This window comes from Molothrus aeneus, chromosome 13 (genome assembly GCF_037042795.1).
Source record: "Molothrus aeneus isolate 106 chromosome 13, BPBGC_Maene_1.0, whole genome shotgun sequence".
In the NCBI taxonomy this organism is placed as follows: domain Eukaryota; kingdom Metazoa; phylum Chordata; class Aves; order Passeriformes; family Icteridae; genus Molothrus; species Molothrus aeneus.
Window position 1 is genome coordinate 5433763 of NC_089658.1, and position 12572 is coordinate 5446334.

Consider the following 12572-nt stretch of genomic DNA (forward strand, 5'->3'; position numbering starts at 1 on the left):
GCTGAAGTCTCGTAGAAAGGCCATGAAACATGGAGATGTTTACATTATCTGGTTGAGGTACTTACCCTAGGAGTGTATGGACAATGATATCCTTGGCACTTCATTTGATTCTGTCCTTAGAAGGAATTCTTCCTGTAGTGATGTGGCATGGGTTAGTTGGACATAGGAACCCTTAACTAAGAGGAAAAACTCAGAATTAATTGTTTCAATACCAGTTCTTTTACCAAAGCAGTTGCCATGTTGGCCAAATTGAGGCTGTTAAACCGAATAAGATCATCAAGTTCAACTAGTTAATTACTATGAAAATGGAAACTAACAGCAATGTATAAATTAATCAACTTAGGGCTGACATTTCACAATGGAAGAGCTCAATCACTTAGGAATGCAAATCTGTCACCTTGGACAAGCATTTTCAAAGCACTTTGAACAAATTATGAAATAAATATTTCTCTTATTGTGAAGGAGGGATGTTTGTGTCTTGTATGATCCTTAAATATCTATAAAATTATGTCAACTGTCAATTTTAATGTTCATTTACACTATCTTGTATATTGTCAAAAAGCTTTGCTAACTGCAAAATTCATAGCATAGATTTACAAATGAGGAAGAGTTCTCTGATACATTTTAAAGTAATGATACATTTTGAAGCATTTAATGACTTTTCTAGGTCTAATCTAAAGTGGCCTTTCAACTGTTACTGCTAACACAAAAATAGTAAATAGGTACTAAAATCTTCTATGAAGTAGATCATGAATGAAAATTTTTTAATAAAGACAGGTTCAAAATATGATTTTAAGATCTGAACTAATTTGTAATTGCAGGTACCCTGAAAGCATATGTGGTGATGCACAATTTGCATTAAATAAGAGGAATATCCAACTCTGCACCCATGGCTGGCTTTTATGGAAATGATTTTTTCCAGAAATTGAAGAGTAAGAGAGACAGATTCATGGACTGGTATCATGCACCCTGTTTTTACCTTCCATTTCGGTATGTAATTTTCCATAATAAACCATCTGTCTGAGTCACTGTCTCCAAAATGACGTGGAGGGAGAATGTTTGTTAGAAACTTAAATTTTAAAAAGTTAAAAAATATATCCCACTCCCTTTGGGACCTCTGAAGTCTTTGAGAGATCAGTTGTGGTACAATACTTGCAGCTGCAGTAACTTCATTAAAAAAACACCTGCCTATTGGGCTGGAAATACTGCTTTTGGTATTTTGATAAAGTGAGATTTTATTATGCATATGAGGCTGTTTCATCAAGTTAACAATTTTGAGAATTAATAATACTAATTAAAAGATCATTTACCAAATGTTTAAACAACCTGTCTACAGATTTTATCTGCAGATACACTGCAGCTTTGTGTAAAACATACATGCACTACATTTAATGATTTGAGTTTTTACTATCTTCAAAAGAAAACCAAAATCTGTCAAGTAATTGGGATGTAGAAAGGGACAGATGGGAAAAGTCACCGTAGAAAAACCATGCCAGAAAATAGCCTCTCAGCAGCAAAAGGAGAGTCTTAACAAAAACCTTAACAACTAAACTGAAAACTAAAACCTTCCCCCAACAAAATGGTGTTTCCATGAAGGACCTGTGCATGTACATGGGATGTGCCTTGATGCTAACACCAGGGCAAGATGAACACACAGCATGCTGAGCACACAGCTATTACAGTAAACACTGATACCTGACTGATTGCAGTGCAGTATAATTACACTAGGACAGCTTTTTACTTTTCCTATAGCGAGAAAGATTAGCTACGATCTCAAATTTGCATCATTATTAGCAAAGCCAGTCAGAATTGCCGTAAGATATGCATTTCTTTATATACAAAATAGTCACTATCACCTAGCTGTCCTTAAAACATCTAGAGGTTTCTAATAAAAGGCCTGAGGAACCAACTGTGTCTATCATCCACCATAAGAAATGTTCTTAGAGAAACCCTCTTCAGTGAGCTTTTAAATAGTACACATTGAATCCGACATTATTAAACTTTAGGGGTGGATCTATGTATTATTTGCACAAGAGCACAAAAATCGTGATTTGTTCTCATAAATCTGGCCGTATGATGGAACATGACTGAGTCCACTGCTGTCCCCTGCTATAATTTTCAAACTTTTGGTGTTTGGTTTTTTGTTGCACTGGAGCACCTCAAGCAGCAGGGAAAGGTGAGGTGATCACCTGGCAGGATGACATGGCATTCAGGAATGTTTTTTGCAGAGAGATGCTGTGGAGACTCCCACAAAACACCCCCAGCTCCGGTCCAGCGTCAGAGCGGCTCCCTGGGGACCCAGAGCGGCCTTGGGCAGTGCCACCGCGGGATGGGGCACCCAGCGAACCTCGCTGTGGCAGCTGCGGCTCCGGGGGCTGGCAGGGGAGCTGGGGCCGGGCCCGCAGCCTGCTCCCCTCAACACCCGGACACCAGCACTGAGCCAGGGCTGGGAGGCACGGACACCTGGGCCAGGTGGCACGGGAACGCGTCCAGCTGGCTTCGGAGTGTCTGCAGAGAGGGACGCACCACACCCTCCCTGGGCAGCTCTTCGAGCGCTGAGCCACCCTCAGTGTGAAGAAGTTCTCCCTCACGCTGAGGTGAAACTTGTGTTCAGTTTATGACCATTGCTCCTCGTCCTGTGGCTGGACGCCACTGAGGAGTGCGGCACCGCGGAGCTGGCCCAGCCCCCGGCCCCGGTCTGGCGGTGGATGGCGGACAGGTCAGTGCGTCCCACCGAGCCCCCGGGGCTGCGGGGCCCGGGGCCGCCCCCCGCTCGCTGCCGCCGGGGCCGTGAGGCGGCGCGGGCGCTATGCGCCATGCAGGTTCCCGGGCGCTGGCGCAGGCAGGTTCCCGGGCGGGCCCGCCGCGGTGTGCGGCGCTCGGCAGCCACACAAAAGAGCGGCTGCGGCTGCGGCTGCCCCGCTGCCCGGGACCGGCCCCGCCGCTGCACCGCGGTAAGGACCGGGGGAGCGGGGCGGGGGGCTGACCGACCGACTGACCGACCGACGGACATACCGACCGCCGGCCGGGGTCGTCGCGGGCACCGGCGGCTCCGTCGGGGGTGGGGCGGCAGCATCCCGCGGGTCCCCTCAGGGGAGCGGGGAGACCCTGGCCCCCGCCAGCACGGCCGATACTCCCCTCGAATCGCGGCTGGGGGCTGCTCTCCCCGCGAGCGGCTACTCCCGCCTCATCCCATCCTCATCTTCATCCTCATCCCCATCCCCATACCCATCCCCATCCCCTGGCAACCGAGCTGCCCGCAAGCGGACCGGGAGCCGGGGTGAAGGGGAGCCCCTGCGGCATGGCGGAGCGGCCGGCGCTGCCGCGATCGGCGGCGCGGGGCTCCGGCACCGGGGGCTGCCGCACTCCCGCTCGTCCCCGCTGTGCCCGGGGAGGCGCCGCCACCGCTCCCCGGCAGGCGAGGGAGAACCGGCGGCGATCCCCCGGGCCGGGCTGCGGCTCCGCTCGGCTCCCCCGAGGCTGGGCTGCGGCTCCGCTCGGCTCCCCCGGGACGGGGCGGGCTCCGAGCCCGGCCCGGCCGCCTCAGCCCCGCCGTGCCGGGACAGCGGCTCCGGGTAACGCGGGGACCGGCCGTGCAGCATCCGCATCATGCCAGCGTTTGGTGGGAGGGCGGGAGGCTTAAGTCCGTTTGTCTTATTAAGAGTGAAAAGAAAAGCGAGAGGAGCCCTCCTGTAATGCAATACCGCTCGGAGTTTGTATTTCGTTCTGATTTCATGTCTCCACTCTAGCAAAGGGATCAGAGCCTTTGATCTGCTCTTTCCCCGTTCCCTTCATCATGAGATCTGGAGGGAACAGGGTGTTCAATTAAGAATACCTGATATTTGGTGGGATAAACAGCACGAGATATTATAGCATGGTCTGTTTGCCTCTTATTGAACAGTTTTTTGAATGTGTGTGTGTGTGGTGCCTTGTATTGCCGTAACAAAAGGGATGGGGGTGGGGGAAAGGAAGGGAATACTGCATTTAGAGCTGCATCTTGGAAAGTCAAAGACTGCCTTATTTTGCCTCAACTGGCAATCTGTGCTTTCAGATTTATGTACTTTGCATCCTCAGTGTTGTTTTGGTGGTTGTTGCATGGTAGTGAAGAAATACAAGAAAAGAAATTTAGATAAAGACAAGAGATCATACAACGTGTATAGTACAGAGATAATGTGCATTGCAGTGATGTTTAAGAAAATTCTGAAATTACTGTGACCAGTTTGAAAAATGCAAGTAGTGTTTTCAGTTACATTACCTGGCCAAGTCCACCCTATAATCTCCCAGGAGAGGCTGGGAAATCTGTTTCAAATAGAAAAGGTATTTATCTATCATGCCTGCTACCCAAGAATCCCTCATTAATTAATAAGTAGAACTGAAAAAGAGAAACAATTACTGTCATAGTTTTTTGTGGTTCTGTGTTAGCCGCAGTGTTTCAAATATAACACAGTTTTAAAGGGGAGGAATTCTAGTTTAAGTCCTATTGCCACTTAAGATAAAATACAGTATGTGCAGGTTATGTGTTTGAGAAGCAAAAGATTGACATTTATGTCAAGTATAAGATGGCAATTTATCATTGTATCATCCATGGGACAGACAAGATGAAAGAGCCTTTCTTTCATATGTCGTTCTGCAAGAGCTAAACTGCTGAATTCAAAGCCACTGTACTTGTGAGTCCATTTGGAGCTCATAGGATTTCATGCTGCAGAACTGTCCTTATAAACCCTGACTGTCAGAGTTTCTAAATTCTCTGATAGTTTAGCCCCTAACTGCACTTGGAAATATCTGAAGCTATTTTTAAAAATGCATCAGCAGCTACGTTATTGCTCCCTCTTGATCCTCTGATAGTAAAGGAAAAGTGTTCTTGAAAAGGCCATAAAGGCTCAGCTCTTTTGGTCAAAGTATGACAGTTCTAAGGAGGAATCTTTAAAAGCATGTTTTGTGTAGTTACTTGATTAATGCTGGTTCAGGTTGGGGACTGGACATGAATTTAAACAAGGTAGGTCTTTAAAAAGTGACCTTTGCTTAAGGCTGTGAACACGAGAAACCACTTCAAGAAGCATAATTTTACCATCTCTCCAGCTGTTGTGATAAGAACATTTGCTAAGAAATAATTTGTGAAAATACCATAGTTTAAACATCTTTCAGTTTATATTCCTGTACTGACGGTGGAGAAATTGGAGAAAGTCACAGAGAGACATGGAGGATTCTGGTTTGTTTCAGAAAACATCTTGGTTGTGTTGCATTTGAACACATCAGGGTTCAGATGCTTCTGCAGAGTTTTTAAGTCCATTTCCCTGTGTTTAAATAAGCAAGGCAATCATTTCATGCTTTAAGCACTGGTAGAGGTAGTGGTAGAGGCAGAGGAGCAGCCCTGCCAAAAAGGCCCAGAGGTGCTGGTGAACAGCAAACTGGACAAGAACCAGCCACAACCCCTGGCAACAAAGATAGCCAGGAGCATCCTGGTCTCTGCGAACACAGTGCAGCCAGGACACCAAGGGAGGTGATTATTCCCTTCTGCTCAGCACCCAGTAGGTGACATTCATAACCCTGGGTCCAGTTTTGCTCCCCCAGTACAAGGAGTCATTAAAGACCTGGGGTTCTGCAGAAGCCACTGAAGTGATTGGGGCTGGGGGCCGAGCTCTGAGCAGAGGGTGGGGAGTGGGGCTTGCTCAGCCTGCAGAAAGGGAGGCTATGGGGGACCTAACAGCAGCCTTCCAGTCCTTATGGAGAGCTCCTCAGGAAACTGGAGCCAGACTCAACCCAGTGGCATGTGCCAAAGAAGGAGGGACAAAAGGAACATATTAAAACAAAGGTTCAGACGGGATACAAGCAAAATACTTTGCCCCACGAGGACAATCATACATGGAGACAGGTATCCCAGAGAGGTTGTATGGTCTCTGTAAAGACCAGACTGGATAATTCCCTCAGCAAACTGGTCAGGGCTCACTGATGACCCTGGTTTGAGCAGAATCTTGCAAAAGAGATCTCTGACATTCCTAACAATCTGAAGTGTTATGATTCTGTTTGTGCCTATCTGTACATGAGACAAGAAGCAGACGTGTTTCCAGAAGTCAGATTTTTTAAGAAAGGTTTAGAGTTTCCATTCGAGGACTAATCTATGCATCTCAACAAAGATGGGATACAGGATATATTAACTTCTATTATGTGTGAAATAGCACATTACATTAATACAAACTAATACCTTACTATAAGCCTCCCAAGGAAGAGATACTTGCTCAAAATAAACAAAAAAGAATTGCATACTACTTGCAAGCAAGAGCTTTTACTGAGAGGTATCTTTTGGCACCACTATGAGCAATTAAAGCCTTGCAACATCTGTGCAAGAGATGTAATGGTAGTTGTTACATTTAGAGAAAATAAAGCACTGATGCAGTCACATGAGCTTCACAAGCTAAGAGGAAGAACTGGAAGCAGAATCAGAATTTGCTGGTTTTTAGACACTCAAAAAACTTGCAGTTACTGAGTCAAATGCTCATTATAAGTACTGGCAAATGCTTTTAGTCTACTGGGAAGAGTATTACATGTATGATTTATTTTTTCCTGAGGACCCATGAGAGCTGCATGAAAAGCAGCTCAAGACAGCACCATGTGATTGGTGAAATGTGTAGTGCTTTAGGCTTTTGCTGTCTGCAGAAACTGAACATGCACCACTTAAGCTTTGCCATGACATCCATGATAATAGAACTTCCATTCAAATTCTCAGTTTTGTCTGAACCTAGGTCTTCTCTTGGCTAACAATACTATTTTTTTGGAAGGAAGGCCTTGCACAACTGGTAAAAAACGTATGGATTGAGCAGTTTGTTTCTGATGCTGGTAGGTAAATGCACTGTCACTTGAGTACATGACATTCCTTTCCTTTTTTGTTGCAGTACTTACTGTCTTCATTCACATGCTGCAGCAGAGGAAGGTGATTTGCACTTCAAGAGGAGTAAGTTAGAGCTGAGCAAAGACCGGTATGGAAACCTCTGGGATTCATAGGTGCTTCCACCTAAGCTAAAGAGAAGAACTAGAAGCCCTGTAGGTAGGGATGACAGGGAGCAAGTGTCATTGTCCTCAGATAACGTGAAATGCTGCTGGAGATGCATCCTCTGAAGTATACTCATGCATGAAGGCATCATTTTCTTTTGAAATAGAAGGAAATGAAGAGGAAAGTTGGCAAAAAGGTATACAAAATATGTCAGTTATAACCAATGTGAGGTTTGCAGTCCAGACAAGGATTTTCAAATAGTACTTCTGCAATGCAGACATCCACTGATAGCAACCCAGGCTTGCAGTGGGAGCTGCATGAGGAGTATCTCAGGGTAGTTGTCTGGTTTGAATTAGTAAGATGAAGTTTCCTTCAGGAAATAGCCCTGCTAGTTACAGACCTAATAATGAAGATTCAGCCACATAGAAAATTATATTGGCTTATTACTTAAAAGGCAGATTGAATATTTCCAGTCTATTAATTGAATGGAGTTTTTGAATTTTTTTTTTTGTGAATTGATATTAGGAATATTTGTAAGCATATCACCAATTTGCATTATTTTCCAGATTGCTTTTGTTCCCTTTACTGAGAGATTCTCTTCACAGATACACTTCTCAGCTACAAGCTTTGTATAAGTTTCTCTTCCCAAGTCAATTGTACAGTAACCCTAATAATTTCTGAGGAGTGAAATCCTTTTTATTTCTGAAATATTCTCCAAGAGAGACCTGACCCTGCAAGATTTTCTTGTGTATGTATTCTACCTTTGTGTTAAGGGTTCACAGGAGCTGACCCTTGAAGATTTAGTGTAAGATTTATTTTATTTATTAATTTAATGAAGATTAAGTGTAAGACAGAAAGATTTAGAAGTCTTTCACCTGAGTACAGAGATTAGATTCAGCTATGAACTCATAATGTGGTCATAGCAGGCACATTTACTTCTTTCTATCTTCAATGTACAAAACCAGCAGCAAGCTCACAACCTAAATAACAGCTTTGTAACACTGACCATGAGTGTTCTGGTGAGGGTGCAGACCTGGATTTGACCACTGGAGTCCAAAATGCCAAGGGATGTTATGTAACACGGGAATGCCTGGTGAGAAGCACAAGTTCTATAGGGCCAGCACCAATCCAAGCAGTACTGTAAAAAACCTCCCAGAAGGAGTAGCTGTGTTTGGAATTCACTGTTCAGGTTCAGGGAAGTACCTGATCTTTATGTGAAGAATAAGAAAGAAAATAATATTCCCACAATGCCATCCACATCTTTATTGCCTTCGTCCACTACCCAGAAACAAAGGTGCTTGGGTGGGCTCTTGGTCACCCAGTGTGCCCTTCAAGATCAGAAAATCAGAAGTGATAGTTAACTTTGCCTTTTCCTGCTCCAGCAACATGGTAAAATATGCCTGAGTTACTGGATGAACTGAAGAGAATGAGGGTGGCACAGAACAGATTCTGTTCTAGAATGTCACAGGATTTTACCTTTTTGTCCCAATCACCAAGAGTGAAATGGTATCAATAAATTGATGTTACTCTCAAGAATCACTGATACGAGCTACCACAAAAATTATTTCAGTGCAAGGGTAAGTGCACCTTTTTTGTTTAGTAGAATCTTAAAATAGGTCTCAAAACTCATACACTGAAAGCTGAGAGATGCCTTTTCAACACATCTGGGGGAGGGTACGGAGTTGGAATTGCCTGTTTCTCATGCAGAAGCAAGACTGCTTCAGAGCTGCTATGCTCCTCAAATCCATACCAAATTGCTCTCCTGGGAATGAAATCTTGTATTAAACACTGCTACTAAACATATCCTTTTTTTTTTCTTTTTTGTTCTTCTAATCTGCAGCTTTTGTGTTGGTAAGGGTGGCCATTCTGACTGGTACCACTCTGCACAGGGTTGCTGTGCTGTCTTGAGTTTCAAAGACCACTACAGCTACTAATAGATAAATAATCATCAAGGCAATTACAAAGAACTTAATTTTATTTCTGCTCTTATAAAATGATCCAGTATAGGAAAGAAGCAGGCTTGCATAGTTCCAAATTCTTACTATGCAGCATAGCACATTGTTGCCATGCTACCAGATTGCTTGCCTTGATATTTAAATTTGCCCTTAGATTTGTATTTAAAAAGAATGAACTGTTAACAGTACATTAAAATATAAAATAACCTGACAAGACATAAGCCTCATCACCAATTTGTTCATGGTTTTTTGGCCTCTACAGATTTTAATTTTCTTTTCTAAAATAAACTCCATCATCACAACAAATCTAAGATACGCATGAAGCAATGAAATATTGGAAAGATTCTGTTTGGGAGTGCAGTAAAGGTTTATATCAAAGGAGGAATATTCATCATCGTTTCCATACTTAAAAAAATATGCATTTTGCCTGCCTTACTGAGTGCCTCTTGCCATCTTTTGTCCTCTCCAATTTAATACAACAGAGGGAAATCAGAGTATGATGATATTTTCTTGTTATTGTGGAGGAGAAAGGAACATTATTTCTATATATGTGTGTGTGTAGATATATATAAAATGTCCTTTAGGCACAAAATCTTGTGTTAGTGGAAGACAACTCTTGATTACAGATAAGGCAGCTTTAAAAAGAAACTTATCCCTGTGATATTCTTAGCCAGTCAATCAGTGTGGCTTTAATTATGTAGAAGTATTTGACATGTTATGGCCCAGGAGATAAGAGCTGTTGCATATTAGATGAATGAAAGGGAAGGAATTCTGTTGGTGACTAGAAATTCCATGCTCAGTGCTGCATTAGAGGCATAAAATGAGCACTGGAAGGGAACACTTCCTAGTAAATAGTGATTTGCATTGTATTGCAGATTCCAGCATTATGAAGGTTGTTGGTGGCAGAATTCTTCATTTCTGGTTAATGATTACTGGCTTTATTGATGGAAGAGTTGCCATGAAAATACCTGTGTAGTATCAGGAATGTGTCTTTAACTCAGTTGTATTGGTAGGAATTTTTTTGTTTGCTTGCCTTTTGGTTTGGTTGATTGGCTTTTGTGGTTTTTTGGTTTTTTTTAATAATTAAGGGATTTTCTTTATATTTTCAGTGGTAGGTGGAAGTCTCAGTTTTCACCAAGTAAAACTTATCTGTTGTGATACTGGTTGTTTTCAGTACTTGGAAAGAGACCACCTTAAGGTTTTGCCACAGCTATTCCACACCTATCTGCAGTGATAATAAATTATCTTTACAGCATGTGTTTAATTTGGTATTTGTCCTCCATTTATTATTCAATTTATGCATTATAACTGACCCACCAACTAAGAGATACTGATTTTGGGGGAAGATGGAGGGGAATTATGTATTACACCACTACTATACCTTTGCAACTGTATTATTTTCCTTCCTGTGCATATATCTATATTTGCTTTTAAAGTTTTTTGTCACAATTCAGTAAAATACCTGTCTTATTCTTGAGCCAACATTGATTTAACTTAGATATGTTGACATTTTTTAGTGTTGGGACTCCTACAATATTTCATGGTTTAGTTTAGGCTCCAGCTTCTGATGTGTGAGAATCACAGCTTTGAGCTTATACTCAGGCTCCAGGAATGAAGAAACTAGGAGTTTGTATTTTAAACATTTGTGCACAATATGATACCTTTAATTCTGGACTTCTTGTGATTTGCAGTGCTACAGCAATTGTGGTAGAAATAAGTTCCTTACTATTAACTAGGATCTGTTTGAATGTACTAAGCAGGAGTTACCAGTTTACTTTCTGATGGTACTTGAACACTCATAACCACTCCTGATTAATATAAACAAGCCAGATGTCATCCAGAGTTTCTGAACGAGCTGTTTTATCAGTCAACAGTCCATGGTGTTACATACTTTCCTCTATTCAATGATATTCCTATTTAAAGTAGTAATTAAGTAATGTAGCAACCTGCTACAATATTGGTAAATCCCTCTGGAAAGTTAGGAAACAAAAACTGTTTATTACTGCTCTGAGTTTCCCACCTTCCCCATGCCTTGGCACAATGAGTCTTGTTTCTTGACAGGATGAAATCCATACTGTCTTTGAGATATTATCTCTGTCCTTATCAGATAAGCTCGTGACTCCCTGTGGCTGCCAGCTGAGGCTGCCCCTCCCTGGCAGGCTGGCAGCTTGCACATGTTGGTCACCCTGACACACGGACTGGGGCTCCTCAGGCTGACCCTGTGGCAGTCCTGGCCCCTCCTCTCTCCTTGTCACAGGATCATCCTGAGGCACCCTCACAAAATGGGGGAAATTCAAACAGAAATTCCTAAACAGTAAAGTCTGAAGTTTACCATACATGGGGAACTTAACTAAACACCACAGTAGCATCCTGAATAAAATGGAGGCCATTGGAAAAAAAAGATAAAAACCTATTGTGCTGGAGCCTATGAGCCAACCAAGTGTGTAGGACCCCTTGGCAGAAGGCATTTAGAAGGCAGCAGCAGACTGTCTTTGCTGAAAAGACTGACCTGTCTAAAGACACTTCACAGTTTGGTAACTTCTGTTTAAATTAATCTGTCAGAGGGAAAGAATAGTGGTACGAAAGTATAAAAAGAATAGTGGTAAAAATAGTATAAAAAAGTGGTACCAGGCCAATATAGCCTCATATTATGGTAGCAAAAGACTGTGAAACACTGGATTTAATCAATAACATGCAGACCAAACCTTTAGTAAAACCTGAATTATAGATATATCTCTAAGTATTAGAGAATATAACTTAAGCGTACCTAACTGGAAAATCTTAATTTGGTGCTACTGTTTAGTTGCATTTTGCTGTTAACCTTCTTGCTGGGTTAAACTAGAAAGATAAAACTAATTAACTTTGTAGATTAACATATTAAATATTTTGCCTGTGTAAATATGAATAGCATGTGGATAAAAAGCTCTCTGCTCTGGAGACTATAAACAGGATAGCTTTTCAGTTATTACATTATTTTCATTGTTGTTTTCTTTACTAGTACTGTGTCACTGGGGGTGGGAGTGAGGGTGTGTTTGATTTTTAAACAAACTCCCCAAAGCCTGCTTTATTCATTTTTCAACTTATAGATTTTTAAGCTCTTTGTGGCAGGTATTTCTGCAGAATACTTAAGCTGATGAAATTTTGATTAATGGACTTTTCCACAACACACATAATTTAGGATTTATTTGCCCCCAGTTGAAAGTTGTGACTATAGCAAATAGAGGAGGAAGAATTAAATTGAAAGGAATATATAATGTGGCTGTTAGGGTTTGCATCTGGTAAAGGGGCTGATGCCAGGAGGCACAGAAGTTGATTATACCCTTGCAATGCTAGGCTACATAGGATGGTACAAAGTTGGATCCTGCAGGGAAGCCTTCCAGGAGCCTGTCAGTCCATTGGGAGAGCCCAGGAGGGGTGCACAGTGTTAGGTAGTTGTTGTTTTACAGTGTGGACAATTCCATTATTAAGGGACTGTGACATATCTTTAAGTAGCTGGAAGTTGACCTTTGATTTGAACTGGGTGCAGCTCAAGCATCTTTGAAGCCTTCAGTTTTGTTATGAGCTGCAGCCTTCCCTGCAGTGCTCCTGTCCCTGGGAACGTCCCCCAGCCCCAGCAGGACTGTGGCTGC

At 42.6% G+C, this 12572-nt stretch overlaps 1 protein-coding gene across 4 annotated transcripts in view; it reads left to right on the forward strand.

The window, feature by feature from the left end:
* The first annotated feature begins 2842 nt into the window (after positions 1–2842).
* APBA2 (amyloid beta precursor protein binding family A member 2) overlaps positions 2843–12572 on the forward strand; it is an 83992-nt gene continuing 74262 nt past the window's right edge. For 2 of the 4 annotated variants that reach the window (XM_066559139.1, XM_066559142.1), the window contains exon 1: positions 2843–2954. The gene's annotated coding sequence lies outside the window, so the exon portion shown is untranslated. Of the gene's footprint in view, positions 2955–6890; positions 6975–7026; positions 7185–12572 lie in introns of those variants that run through there. The other 2 variants (XM_066559140.1, XM_066559141.1) reach the window with 2 other exon arrangements.